Genomic DNA, 16,017 nt, shown 5'->3' on the forward strand with positions numbered 1-16,017 from the left:
ATGCACTTCTGAGTTTGTACAAAATAACTTTTCATCAAACTCAGTTGGGATATGCCTTGGATGAGTGTCTCCAGATGGTTAAATTTGTACATCCATCAACGTTCAAGGTGAAGTTCATCATAACTTTATTCCAAAAGACACATTTCCACCATATCTTTGCAACCAGTAGGGATAGAAATAGCTCCACGTGAAGCTTTTATCAACCAATCAATAATTTCTAATCAAAGGTATGATAATAGCACAAGGATATTGTTATATTGTATCATAATTGTCCAAAAACATTTTCTAGGACAACATCATAACCAATAGGGCTAGACAGGTGATCCAAAGATTATATCAATAAGCTAATTATTTGTCATAACATAGAATAACTCATGTAAATGGCATCACTATAAACAGACTGTATTTATATGGCACTTTCATGCGCAATGTGCTTTACAATAACACTTCACATTCTCCCATTTGCATACAAATGGTGTGTGTTGCCATACAAGGTACCCAGCCACACACCAGGAGCAATATGGGGATTAAGGACCTTGCCCAATAGCTATTAGTGATTTTTCTGACCTCACAGGGATTTGAACCAAGGATGCACTGGTCATAAGCCCACAGCTTTAACCACTTGGCCATCACCTCCCATGAGAACACTCAATAATGGAGCAATTCCACAGAGTGCCGTTCCTTCCCGTTTAATCCTGGACAGCAAATCGAGTAATGATTTGAAGCATCATAGTAACTTCTTGATCAGTCTTTGTCAATCTTGAACAAACTTGGTATATGTAGTGGTTATGGCCATCATTTCCACCAGATTTGAAATTGGGATCCAATTTTTGAACTATTCAAATATTTCATTCAAATTCTTGAAATCGCTGATAGTATGTGGTAACTTCAAGGTATTCGTAGTCTTAATGGCTTCAGTTACATTCAAACTTCTTTAAATGGGGTATTCATTGTGACTACAGCTTGAACCCTATTTGATCATGCTCCATTGGGGTAAATATCTGAAGGTGAAGTAACGTTTGTTACGGTTTTTGTTCAAAGTTGAAGCGCTCAATCATGTCTGGCTGAGGGCGCAGCTCCTTTCTTTCATTTTTGAGCAAGATGCAAGGTCTGCATTTTATAAGTTAAGCTGTTAGGAGGCAAGATGGATTAATGAATTTCATCCTGTTTTTGCACTTTTTTGGATCATGGGTGAACGGTGCCCTGTGGAATAAAACGATTTGCATTCACACCTGTTTAAGCAGTTTGGTTGAGGATGGCTATATAAGAAAAAATATTATTTTTAGAATATGTCTTGATAAAGTGTTAGGTTGTAATACCCTGACCCCCCCCCCCCCCCCCCCCCCCCCCCACACACACACACACACACACACGCACACACACACTCGTGACGAGGCATTCAAAACACACACACAAAACCCACAAAATTGGATCCAAGCTCAGTAAGGAAGGCTCAACCTATTCATAAAGGTTTTTTGAAAAATTATTTTTATTATTATTATACGTAGATTCTTCAACAAACATCAAAGATTTACACATGAAAACATGATCCATAGGTGGATATAAAAGGCATTAAAAGGGTATCTCACAAATTTTATTTTTGTGAAAACAAGTAATTTTTAGTTGTTAACCATATTTTTCCTCTCAGGTTTCAAATATAGCTAAAGGATTTGGGGGTGGACATTGTTTTTGTTTATAATTTTTATTTTTAGTTCCACATTTTGCCTCCAATTTACACTGCAGAGATTAAAAAAAAAGGCAACAAAAAGTTTTTTTTTACTCACACTTCCTTTTCCATCTAGTGTCTGCATGTCTGTGCATGCGGATGTTGTTTGTGTGTGCCATTGGTGGTTTCTGTTTCAACCCTTCTCTTAATTGGTAAACAACTTGTTAGCATTGTTAGCATTCTTCATTTAAACCAATTGCGACAAGCTAATAGGCTTGTGAGAAGCTCATGGTACCCATACGTTTCACCAGCAATGTTGAAAAACTATGTTAAGGAATGTGGACAATGCCACCAGTGTCTAGTGAAGAAAAAAAAAAACATAACTAAACAAAACTAATAATATAGTACAGAACTTTAGTACAGTGACCACATTTCTAATCAATGAGAATGTCTGACGCTAAAATGTAGCGTAATGAGCTCAAAGTTCAAGTGCAGTTAACTAAATAACTTGTTTCTAATGGTGCCAGAGGGGAAAGATAGTGCGACTTCTGGGGTTTACATCTTGATGCTGCTAATGAGGGTGTTTTTAGTATAATTACCCCAACAGGGTGCTTGGCAGTATAATTACCAGAAAGACATTACAAAGGAACATTAGTGTGTCCAGGTATAGTAAATATGTCGAGATATAAGGTGACTAGGTCTGCTCTTTTTCTTTTTCTGAAGCTGGATCTTTCCGAAACACGCTGCTATTTTTTCCCACATGTGCCAAACTACACCCAGGAAAATTACTCACAATCTATCCTGGAAGCAATTGCAGGTTCCTTGATAACACATTACATTTAAGTCACACTGGAATGAAAATCTACTTTTAAGGTTCTAATTGTGTGCCCATGCTTGAAGTATACTGTTTAGAAATAAGTTAAAGAACGCTTTACCATCTATAAGTAAACATCTCTGCTTTTTATGGATGTACTTTAAAAAAATTCCAAACAAAAAATTATCAATGATCATCTAAACCCTCTGGTTAGATAAAACAGCAAGTCCTCAGTTGTAGTAGATAGTATTGCAAATACACACTGCCTTTATCAATCAGAGGTGTGTGTTTAAATATCAATGAATAAAATCATTATTTTACTATTTGGCAGTTAATGTCTAAAGAGTTTGACTTTTCAAACAATAAACAATGTCCATGGTTCTTAACAGGGAAGCATCTATTTCAGCAATTCTACCTGTTTCTTCATACTTACTATGTCCCACCCACTTTCCAAAATGGTCTTATGAAATCTGAGGTCAAATAAAGTCTTCTGTCAAATGTCAGTCCACATGCAGGTGTGGTGAAGTCAGTTTTTTGTTTCAGCAATGCTGCACGTCGGCGCCATATTGTTGGAATCTGCACAGATGGGTTTTTGCTTCTGTAATCCCACAACCATACTGGGGGCATTGCCATGTAGAAAAACAATGACTTCCTACCAGCATTCAACACCAAACACTTCCCCTGTTTAGTGATACACAGCTTCTCCATCCCTGCATGAAACTAACACCCTAAATAAAAGGATATTTTTCAACCAATGTTCTTAAATCTGCATTATCATACAAAATAATAAAAATGTGGCATAACCCATAATTCAGTGTGTCTTTTTTAGTGTATAAAGTCCAAAAAGTAGATTTTTGCTTGTCGTTTGACAGCATGCATGAGCTTGTACATCACAGTGTGTGACTGCTGCTCTCACAGACAGTCGTGTCAGAAAGTTTTGTCATCCTCTTACTGAATGCATGGGCTCATTTGGTTTACCATCGGTGTGTATAGCTCCAGCATATGAATGCAGTGCCAGATGCATTTTCCTTTGGAATGGTCAGTGTTGTATTTACAGAGGATCACTTATCCTGACCATTTGTCAAGCTGTAACTATGGCATTGAGCAAGGTAGAGAATTAGATATGTCACCCTAAATGGACATCATGCCCCACCAATTGGTAGCATTTTTAACCTCCATGTGAGCCCATCAGAAGGTTCTCAAAAGAGCCTAATTTGAAACACAAATTCATCAATCTGAAGGGAAGATGCATGTGTCCATGGTCTTGCACTGCTGGAATCAATGAAAGGTGGTTGTACTGGCTAGTTCTTCTCCAGCTTGCTTACCGAGGTCTTCAGGTACCAAGCTGTCAGCCAAACGCACAACCAAGTTGGGTCTTCATCCACTCACACAATTCACTGCAACACTGCCAATTTGAGAGGCGGTTAGTAGATAAAAACTGGCATACAAACAATTTCTACACAGTTGAAGATGCTGTCTTGATGAGGCCATGGATGAATGACATAAACCATGATTCACTTAGAGGTTGGAGATGCTAAAACTGTTGTTTAAGTGTAAACCCCCCTTTGTCCTTTTCATGGATATGCTTCCCAGGTCATGCTGAACCTTTTTCATTCCTCTGAAAACCTTAGAGGTTTCAGAATGGAGTCTGTGATGAACTGGGATATTCTGTGATTGTCTCATGGTCATGTTTTAACCCTGGCATGATTTTAAAGTTCTTTTTCATTTTTGCCAATGACATTGTCATGGGCTACGTTTTCCGGAAGCACAATGGCTGTGCTAAATTTATATGAGTGAAGCGCCGTGCAGTGGCACAAAGCTCGCTGTTATGGTAGACGAAGGCACAAACCAGAAATGGCACAAAACAATCTGGAAATGGCACAAAAAAATCTGCCCATAGGGGAAAAAGCCACAAACCGTACAACATTGTCATAAAAAGCCACAAACGGATGGTAGACAAAGCTATTCTTTCGATCCTTGAAGGGCGCGAACCGTGTGACATAAAACTCCGCAAATTAGCATCTTACTGACGCAACATGTTTTGGTACTCCATTCCCGCTTTGAATCGATCCTTTCGATCCTTGAAGGCCACGAACCATGGAGACCTGCTTGTGAGTATTCCTAGCGTTGTATTTTAAAGTAGAAAATATTTGAAAAATGTAAATTTCACAGTATTAAAGTCCTAAACTGGCAATTGTTTTCACAAAGAAAGGCCAGAAAAGCTGTGTGACACTCGCAGCTGTAATACTCATTTATTTTGAATTATGCCAAAAAATGTATGTGGACTTGTCAAAAGACAAATATGCTTGGTGCAATTTCAGGTTTTTAATTTACATTTCATTGCTACGACAAAAATAATTTGTCAAACTATAATTTAAATCTCAAGGAACGTGGGAAGTAAAGCATAGAGGGTGAAGGACTAAAAACTTCTTTCTTCACATTATTACAATATTGTCATAAAAAAAAAAAAAGAATTGTAATGGCAATTGTGAAGTAGCCTATCATTACTTTGACGTTCTGCAACAGTTATTGTTGCAGAACCGCAAACTGCTCTACACTGATAGTGAAGAGCTTCGCTCATTAATGTCAGCGACACTGAACATATTACTATAGGCATGAATACATCACACGGTGCAAGATCAGCATGTTATGTCATCAAACCATGTGCTAGATGCATATTCATGAAATTCAAAATCAGGCATAACGATCAAGTTGAATTGACCTCTGCAAAACATTTGAACTTCCACAATGTTCTGGATGATTTTCAGATGTGTCGCAACCTTTCAAAAAACATACACCAGAGACAAAAGGGAGTTCAGACAGTCAGGATTTTTATGGCTGTGAGTCAAACTGCAGTAAATCAGCTGCTCGTAGCTGAATGTATTTTACGAGGTAAAGGAATCCCTGACAGGGATGTCGAACATGTTGATGTAGACATTGAGTTTAGACAACATAGATGTTACATTTCCTGTAAAAACACAGGATTGTTTTGGCCTCAACTTCAAACATTGCCTGCACTCTCCATTTAACGTTATAGACTTTTCATGTGGTCAGGTGATTTCAGTTCAGTTATTTACTTCAATATTTGATGTAAGGAAACAATTTTAACAGCTGGCCTGTTGATTGGGCCTTTGTAATGAGGTTTGGTATTACACACAATTCAGCGAGGATGAACTTCAGAAACACTCAAAATGTACATCAGTCTGGTTGGCTTTCAAGTCCTTGTTAACTCTGGACTGTACATTCTTGCACATTACTGTAAACCATGGTTAAATTCCTCCACATCTACCAAATGTAATGAAAGGAGCTCAGATTCAAACTTTACTAATTTATTAACACAGTCAACTTCTAAAAATACACCTGGGCAATACAAACAGAATTATTTCTCAGACATTGTGTATTTACTTTATCTTCTGCCTCTCAGAACAAAGACTTTTAATCATCCCGATATGATTTAGTCACTCTTAAACAATAATGATCATGGAAGGAGCATCATTTGGGAGGAGGTGATCAATCAGAGGCTCATTCAGCTTTAATTCATGTAGATGCACACCTAATACTCATTACAAAGATGCAATTTCCAGGCAGTCAGCGCAGATTAATGAGGAAGCGTCTCTGCTGGTGTGTCTTTGCACGGTGCCATGCCTCCAGCAGGATAGATGACTTTTATACGTACAGACCTCAGACACAACAGACTCATTTATTTAATCGGCATGCTTATGACAAAGTGATGAGCTGTCAACATACTTGTTAGGGAGCAATCAAAAATGACACAAAGCAGAGTTTTGTATTGGCAAATTTATTGTTTTACTTTCATGTCTTCACAGATTTTGAATTAAACAGCATTTAAAAATATTCCCAGGAAAGTACAATGCTGCAAGAATAATATACTTTTTAATATTTTCATTTGTTCTGTCATAATTCATCAATTCTCTGGGTGTAAACATTTTCAGCAGTTTTAGTGAATTCCATGTGACTTACTTAAATGAACACACAATGCAAGAAGATATTTAGAAGAAATTATTGTGCTAGAAGAAATTATTGGTTTGGTGTTTTTGAAAAGGTCTCAATTTGGGAGTGTTCACTAAAATGTTCAGGATCTCCAAAACATATTTAAATCAGAAAAAAGTTGATTTTAAGCAGATTTACTATCATCAGTGTGCAAGATATGCAAGAGTATATTCATGCTCATTTCAAGCTTTATAATATATATATATATATATATATATAGTACACACTACAACTCAAACATTTGGACACACTTTCCCTTTCAAATGAATGGGAAAGTGTATCCAAACCTTTGATTGGTACTGCATATATCCTGATCTGTAAATGCTATTGCATTGATGACATACCCCAAATAAGAAGTACAACTTTGAAGAAGCTAGTCACAGTTTTAATAGCTATTCATAAACTTCACAGTATCAGCTATATTTCAAGATTGCATATATGTGTGTGATTTGGTAGTTAATTTACTCCACTTCCTAAAAACAACACATATATTAAATTAAAAAGATTTTTACACTTCCCTGTGAATATTTATTAACGTTTTTGCAGAATATAATTTTCTTTTCCTTTAGTTTTTCTCTTATATTTAATGAAATGACAATGGGCATTTAGACACATACTGTATGTCTGTGGATTTCTATTACTCAGCATAAGACACTCAACCGTAAACCTTTACAATATTTCACTTGCAGTTCAAATTTAATCATTTAAAATGTATTTAAACTGAATTAATCAAGCTCACACTTTTAGAGCATGAGTGATTTTACGTAATTATTATTTTGGAACATCATTTTTTTCTTGGCTCAGAGTGTGAAAGGAAAGATAAGAACACAATCAGATACACTGGCATAAATATTTCTAAATTTTATCTTATTTTTTCAGTGATGTGCATTTCACATTTCCCTCTGATCACTAGGGTGGGTGACCTAGCTAAGGGGAACAACAGCATAGAGAGTGTTCGGAGGAGCGCAAGGTGGTTGGAGATGAGCACGGTGCCCTGGACTATGTTTCTGGCTGTGGGGTGCATCATCACTGCTGTCCGCCACCCTCCCCTTCCTTTTCTCCATATCCTCCTTTTCCGTCAGCAGACCCAGCCATCCATCCTGCATTAATTGGGTTTGGTGTTGGAATCCCCCGCCCATGGTGTATGCTCACGCCCAACCACTGGCCGTACAGATAAGCATGTTTAGCGCAACAATTATGATAATTGCTGCGGAGCACTCAGCTAAGGGAATAAGCAAATCAGATTAAGGGCCCTTCTGCATGATCAAATATTAATCTGATGTGTCTTCACTCCGACCTGGCTTGGAACATAAGAAGCTCTTATGGTCTTATGCATTAACAGATTTGCACAGGCTGAACTCATAGCAACTAATAATATTGGACGTGCAAGTCGGAGCCTTAAACAAATCCACTGGGAGACAATCTACATTCAATAAACCTAAATATAAGGAGCGAGGGACAATAATAAGACTAATTTTTATGATAATTTCATTGTTTCATATTAGGAATGACACAAAAAATGCAATTCCAAGAACCTGTTGGATTTATAAAAAAAAATTCAGAACCTTTTACTACATAGATAGACACCTGAACAGATAAATAGTAAGATACATGATAGATGAAATAAATCACCTACATAAACTTTAAAACCACTGCATACAAATGAAAATTTGTATACACACACAGACACATACATATATATATATATATATATATATGCAGGGGTGGTGGCCAAGTGGTTAATGCGCTTGGTTTCAGTGCAGAAGGCTCCGGGTTCAAATCCCACCCCTGCCACATTTCTCCATGTAATGTGGAGTTGCTTCTTCCGCTTTATCCGGAGTTGGGTCGCGGGGGCAGCAGCTCAAGCAAAGCCGCCCAGACCTCCCGATATTGTTGTGTGGGCCGCCAGAAGAGGAGGTACTGCTGGCCCACCACCAGAGGGCGCCCTGCCTGAAGTGCGGGCTTCAGGCACGAGAGGGGGCTGCCGCCTCACAGGAACAGCCGAGGTGACAGCTGTCACTCATCAACTATGACAGCTGTCACCGATCATCTGCACTTCACCCCGGATAAAAGCAGGATGACACCTCCACCACGTTGCAGAGATATCGTTCTCCTACGGAGGTAATACTCTCAGCCTGAATATTCCAATAATGATTCCAGTAGATACATTGTTGCAGCTGTCTCCCCGGAGGACCGGCGTGGGCCGCGACTGCTTCGCTCTGCTTTCCGTCAGATAAGTGTTTGAGACAGGAGCTGCACGAGTGTGTTAGAGGTGGAGGTGGAATTCGCACCATTGTTGTTACTGGGTGTACACACACCCACGCTTGACTGTCTTTGCTCTTCGCCAGCAGTACCAGATCCGACACGCGGAGATGATGGCTACCTGGGGGACTCGGGACCTGGCGGCTCCGGTATCCTTCGGGTTCGGTGGCGGAGGAAATCGTGTGGTTCCGGTTCTTCTCTAGACGGGCATCTCCTATTGTCGAGCCTGCCCACACGACACCTTTATCCATTGACTTTGTATTTATTCTATAATCTGCTGTGTGTGGTTGTGGCATTCACAACAGTAAAGTGTTCAAATTTAACTCCTTCTATTGTCCGTTCATTTACGCCCCCTGTTGTGGGTCCATGTCACTACACTTTCCCAACAGATATACGAGGTCTGTCCGTAAAGTATCGTACCTTTTAATTTTTTTCAAAAACTATATGGATTTCATTCATATGTTTTTACGTCAGACATGCTTGAACCCTCGTGCGCATGCGTGAGTTTTTCCACGCCTGTCGGTGACGTCATTCGCCTGTGAGCACGCCTTGTGGAAGGAGTGGTCCCGCCACCTCGTCGGATTTTCATTGTCTGGAAATGGCGGAATGAAAAGGACTTTTTTTCCATCAGAATTTTTTCAGAAGCTGTTAGAGACTGGCACCTGGAAACCATTCAAAAAATGTATCTGGCTTTCAGTGAAAATTTTACGGGCTTCACAGAGAATAAGGACTTTAACTACAGGTTTAAGGACCCCTTTAAAGGACGGTCGGTGCGCCGCGCTGCGAGCTGCGACGACGCGGCACAAACCACTAGATAATTTCTAAGCTGATGGCTCTGTGGATACGAGACCGTCGTGTGCTCTTTCTCTGGTTATCACAAGACCTGGACATCAGCCATTTTCCGGCAGATTTCACTTTTAACAAGAGATTTTGTCATGGAAAGCCGCGCGGAGGCTTCGCGCGTAAAGACCGATTTGCTGATGAAGCGAGACAAAGGAACACCTCCGTTTCGGCGTGTTAGAGGACATGCACTCTTGCACGCTATTAATATGTAGATGATTTATGGTCCCCCGCTGGATTGCCGTGTGAGTCCAGAATGTAAATATCAATGTCCATTGTTCTGTGTTGTCAGCTAATATATGTAGCTTCTCTAAAAATATTACTCTATCATCGTTCCGTTTTGGCACCATTCATCCTTGAACCAAAATACATAAACATACCAAACGGTGTCCAAATGTCAGCTCTCCCCTGTTTGTGCGTTATCAAAATTGCACGCATACAAAGCTTTTTCCTTTTCTGCATTCTGCTGTAAACAGGTGCTTTTAATTTGACAAACAGAGACTGTGGTGGAAGATATTAAAAACATGACACTTTTCACTCATGGTACCAGGAGCATGACACTTAAGTCACTCATGGTAACAGCAACATAAAACTTAACGAAACTAACAAAACCAACTGAACTACAAAAGCACAATAAATCAGTAACACTAACAACACTATTAAACTAAGATGAGCCACAGTAACAACATTTAAAAACCCAAAACCCCGAGCTCCCATGGTGCATTGCAAAACAATGTCCACTGTTTACTAGTTAGCAAAAAGTATTTGTTCTATCAACTTTCTGTTTTCATAGCAATCATCCTTGACCCAAAATGCATAAGCATACCAAATGGCAAATGTTACTTCTCCACAGTTTTGAAGATGATGATCGAAGCCATATACACACACACACACACACATGCGCGCGCACACACGCGCAAGCTTACATAGGGCACTTGGCTTTTATACCAAATACTTATTTTCCACCATAATTTACAAATAAATTCTTTTAAAATCCTACAATGTTATTTCCTGAATTTTTTTCTCATTTTGTCTCTCATAGTTGAAATGTATCTATGATGAAAATTACAGACCTCTCTCATCTTTCTAAGTCAAAGAACTTGGACAATCATGGACTGACTAAATACTTTTTGCCCCACTGTGTGTATATATATATATATATATATATATACACACACACACACACACACACACACACACACACACACACACACACACACACACACACACACACACACACACAGTGCATCCGGAGAGTAATTGCAGCATTTCACATTTTCCACATTTTGGTATATTTCAGCCTTATTCCAAAATGGGGTAAAGTTTTTTATCTGCAAAATTCCAGTCACAAATCCCCATAATAACAAGATTTTTTTTTTTTTTTTTTTGCAAATATCAAAATAAATGTAAAAATAAAAACTAAGAAATAACATGTACATAAGGATTCACACCCTTTTCTTAATACTTTGCTGAAGCACCTTTGGCAGCAATTACAGCCTTGAGTGTTCTTGAATATGATGCCACAAGCTTGGCGCATCTTTCGGCAGTTTTGTCCATTCCTCTTTGCAGCACTTCTCAAGCTTCATCAGGTTGGATGGGGAGTGTCGGTGCACAGCCATGTTTTTAGAGCTCTGCAGAGATGTTCAATCAGATTCAGGTCTGGGCTCTGGCTGGGCCAGGTATTTGTGCTGTTGAAAGATGAACCGTTTCCCCAGTCTGAGGTCAATGGTGCTATGGAGCAGGTTTTCATCCAGGATGTCTCTGTACATTGCAGCATTCATCTTTCCCTCAATACTGACTCATCTCCCAGTTCCTGCTGCTGAAAAACATCCCCACAGCATGATGCTGCTACCACCGTGCTTCACTGTAGGGATGGTGTCTGGTTTCCTCCAAACATGATGCCTGGCTTCTGTCTGGCCACTCTACCATACAGGCCTGATTGGTGGATTGCTGCAGAGATGGTTGTCCTTCTGGAAGGTTCTCCTCTCTCCACAGAGGAATGCTGGAGCTCTGATAGAGTGACCATTGGGTTGTTGGTCACCTCCCTGACTAAGGCCCTTCTCCCCTGATTTCTGAGTTTAGACAGATGGCCAGCTCTAGGCTTGGTTTGTGCTCTGACATGCACTGTCAGCTGTGGGAACATATGTGAAGACGGGTGTGTGCCAACTTATGTGTAGATGGGTGTGTGCCTTTCCAAATCATGTCCAATCAACTGAGTTTACCCCATGTGGACTCCAATTAAGCTGGAGAAATATTTCAAGGATGATCAGTAGAAACAGGGTGCACCTGAGCTAAACTTTGATTGTCATGGCAACACCTTTTATCACATTGTCATTATGGGGTATTGTGTGTAGAATTTTGAGGAAAATTCCTCTCTCTCTCTCTCTCTCTCTCTCTCTCTCTCTCTCTCTCTCTCTCTCTCTCTCTATATATATATATATATATATATTTTTTTTTTTTCTTTCTAATTGGCTTTTCCTAAGCATCTGTATATCAGTGTTTCTGGTTTTGGCGTGCACCATAACATGTCCTTCCTGAAATGAAATATTGGTAATAATAACACAATATGATATATGTGTGTTGATATAGGCTATATTTTGCACTGTCGTGTATCACTAATGTCTCAGTTAACAAGCTAGGCTATGTTAGGCGCACTGTTTGTCTTAATTCGAAGGTGCTGTTTAGTTTTAACAGTATTTTGCTTGACATGTTAGTCTGCCAATCAAACACTGATGAAATCAATGTCTAATACCAACATTTTTAAGGTAAACAATATTTGCCTGTTCTGGTTGGAAAAAGGAAGACCACACCAGATTTTACTTTTAATGCCTGTTGCTGGTGTCCACCATTTTGTAGACATGAATGACATTCAGAGGAAGACAGTAAGTGAGGATGGAGCAACCAGGCAGGAGAAGAAGAGGGAGGCCAAAGAGGAGGTTTATGGATGTGGTGAAGAGGACATACAGGTGGTTGGTGTGACAAAGGAAGATACAGAGGACAGTGTGAGACGGAATCAATTGATCTGCTGTGGCATCCCCTAACAGGAGCAGCCAAAAGAAGAGGAAGACGGGAAGTGAATTTAGCATGAAGCTGTTGCAAGCAGAAAATATTTATTTATATATACATAATTTTTTTATAGATTGAAATATGTGAAATACTTATCTGTATTATAATAGCCAAGTGATCTGTGTGTGTGTGTGTGTGTGTGTGTGTGTAGGTGTGTGACTTTGATCATGCAATGACCGGCGAGAGCTGGCATTTTCCGTTTGGTGTACTGATGTATTTTGGGTCAATTTTGGGATGAATGCTGCGAAAATGGAAACTTGATAGGACAAATATTTTTGGAGAAATTAGTCATTTTAGCTCACAAGTAAACAAAGGACATTGTGCTGCAGTGCACCATGGGAGTTTGGGGTTTTGAGGTTTTAAATGTTGTTATTGTGGTTCATGTTAGTTTAACAGTGTTGTTAGTGTTATTGATTTATTGTTTTTTTGTAGTTCAATTAGTTTAGTCAGTTTAGTTAAGTGTTATGTTGGTGTTACCACGAGTGAGTTAAATCCCGTGTTGGTACCATGAGTGAAATGTGTAGTGGTTTTAATGTCTTCCGCTACTGTTAATTAAAAGCACCTGTTTACAGTAGCTGTACGTCCGTGCAACTTCAATCACAGGCAAACTGTGGACAGCCAACATTATGCCACGCTGCCAAAATGGAACGTTGATAAAACTAATATTTTTTGAGAAGCTATGGATGTTAGCTAACAACACTGAACATTGGATGTTGATACTTTCTGGACTCACACACCATTCCAGCAGAAGGCAGTAAATCATCTTTACATTAAAAGTGTGAATGTGGTGAGTGATTTTATTTAGTAAGTTTAATATAAGTACATAATATAATTGTAAATATGTTAAAAAATACATGGATGACACAAGAAAGTGAAAACACTTATTTCCATTGTGATCTATTTAAAAATCAAATGACAAAATAAAAGTAAAAAAGTGTGTATATGATAACAAGAACCAAAGCAATTTATAAATACATAAAGATAGTAAATTAACATAAAAAATTACAGGAAATAAAAAGGCTGAGTTCCTCTTCTAAAAATTATTGACATCTAATGTTCTAAAAACATTCTGGACTCACAAGCCATTCTAACTCATTATACAAGCTTGCTTAATTTATTACTACCCTTGAAAAATATCGGCTATCTATTTTATAAACACTACCCAATATAGAGCTCCTGGATTCTCGCAGGCAACATGCTAGTATAATCATCTATTACTTAAACAGTATCTTAGGGCCCCTTCACACATAGTGCAAGTTTGGTTGATTTGCACATAAAGTGCGCATGAAGCAGGAATCGTGCAAAACGTGTAAAACTGTAGCTGCCTCGTACACCTATTGCTACATCTATTTGCGCACACCAGTGGCTGAAAGACAGAGTGTGCGCTGTACGAGCCCATCGGTCTCTCTTGCAGCAGGTGTCAGCCAAATTCCAGGTGACACACATCAACATCTAACACCGCTCGCATGGCACTTAGAAAATGTGTTGTCATTCACACTATTACCATGACAACATTCAGCAGACAATCATTCATCGTGCTGGCAGTGAAATTTGTCTAAATGCCCCATGAGTGTGGCTTTGGTGTGTGCGCCAAACTGACAGTAGGTGTGGCCGCCGACAGAAGCAGCTGTGGAGATCTGTCAATCTGGACATCCCAGCTGGACCACACTTACCGTGTTTGGACGGACATGGACTAACAACTGCCCACTGTGACATGTGTATGTCTGCTCGCTGTCATCACGTGGACATAAATAAAAACATATAACGCTTGGCGACGGGCTGCAGTGAGCGTGCGCACACGCTGCAGCCCATTGACAGGTTAAAATGTACTGTCAGATCATAACACACAACGGGCGATCTGACTGTCACACCACCCAGGTGAGCTCTGTTTCACATGACGCAGTGTCAGTCTTGCAGCGCAGCATCCACAAGACACGTGTGTCAGGCAGAACAAGCGTGTGCGTGGCCGGCTGGAAGCACCGGACCAGTAAATGTGGACATGAGAGCGAACTGCTTCATCATTCATGTAATTTAATGACTGTATGTCTGTGACCATGGGTCATCTACAGAGGAACAGATCAGGATCATATTTGTTTTGCCCACTTGATAAGAGGGATTCAATAAAATGTGTTTTATATGATGTGCGTTTTTTTTTGTTTTTTTTTAATACGTCCATGTCCTTCCTGATATGAGGCAGTTTCCCGCATTGGTAATCAGAGCTTTTGGCACAGGTTCGATTCCCATGGGTGGCATTTAATTTTTATTTTTTTTATTTTCACAGCAGCTGCACAATGTGGTTACACATCGCGCAGTTGCTGTGTTCCCTCATGCACCAAACCGTCACAGCATGTATTTAAAATTTTTTTTTTTTCTTTACAGCAACTGTGCAATGTGTGGTGTCACTGTGTTCCCGCAGGCACGAACCATTGCACCGACATTGTGCACGCCTGCCCGTCAGCGCAATGTTTTGTGGTTCTCTCATGCGAGCTGCTGCAATGGGTGTCACCCTGAGTTGTACATACAGTATTCACACTATGTGTGAAGGGGCCCTTAATGTCTTTCCACAACAAACTTTGGTTAGTTTTTTTGTTTGTTTGTTTTCCTTTTTCTTTTTTTCGTAGGGGGAGGTAATAAAAAGGTGAGTCACATGGGGACTATTTCCTTTTTAGTTTGTTTTTTTATACATAACTGGAAGAAATAAAGAAAAAGCTGACGTGTTAAAAACCACTGATCTGTACTTTATATACAATGTAAAAACGGCTTTTAAAAAAGAGTTTGGTGGAAAATCTTGTGAAGATCTTCTGGATGCCAATTTATTCAAATGAATGAATGAATGAATGAGTTTATCTACTTTGGCCACAAAAGGAAAAAAAAAGTCCTTGGCACAAAAACTGATTTCTCAGCCAATGTGACCGAGGGTGTAGGCAAAAGCAAAAGCTTATATGCACCTACTCCTTTTACCTCAAGAAAATACACCAGTGACAACAAATACAATACATATCACAAATTGTTTTTGTGAAATTTTTTAATAAGTTGTTTTTTTAAGTGGCTGGCAAATTTCAAGTGTTAAAAACTGAATGGTATTTTAATCTTCAGAAAAAAAACCATATATATATATATATATATATATATATATATATATATATATATATATGAAATTGCTGGTAGCATAATCAAAATCTAAAATTAAGATTATCAGTTTCTTCCTACAGTCGAGAATAAATACAAAAATAAGACAACCATGAACCAGACAGGAACTGTTACTTAAAAGGAGATTACAATGATACTAAATTAACACAAATGCCATGTATTTAACAACACAAAACAGCTTGTAAGAATCATTGGATTATGAATCTGG

This window comes from Thalassophryne amazonica, chromosome 2, assembly GCF_902500255.1.
Source record: "Thalassophryne amazonica chromosome 2, fThaAma1.1, whole genome shotgun sequence".
NCBI classification, from domain to species: domain Eukaryota; kingdom Metazoa; phylum Chordata; class Actinopteri; order Batrachoidiformes; family Batrachoididae; genus Thalassophryne; species Thalassophryne amazonica.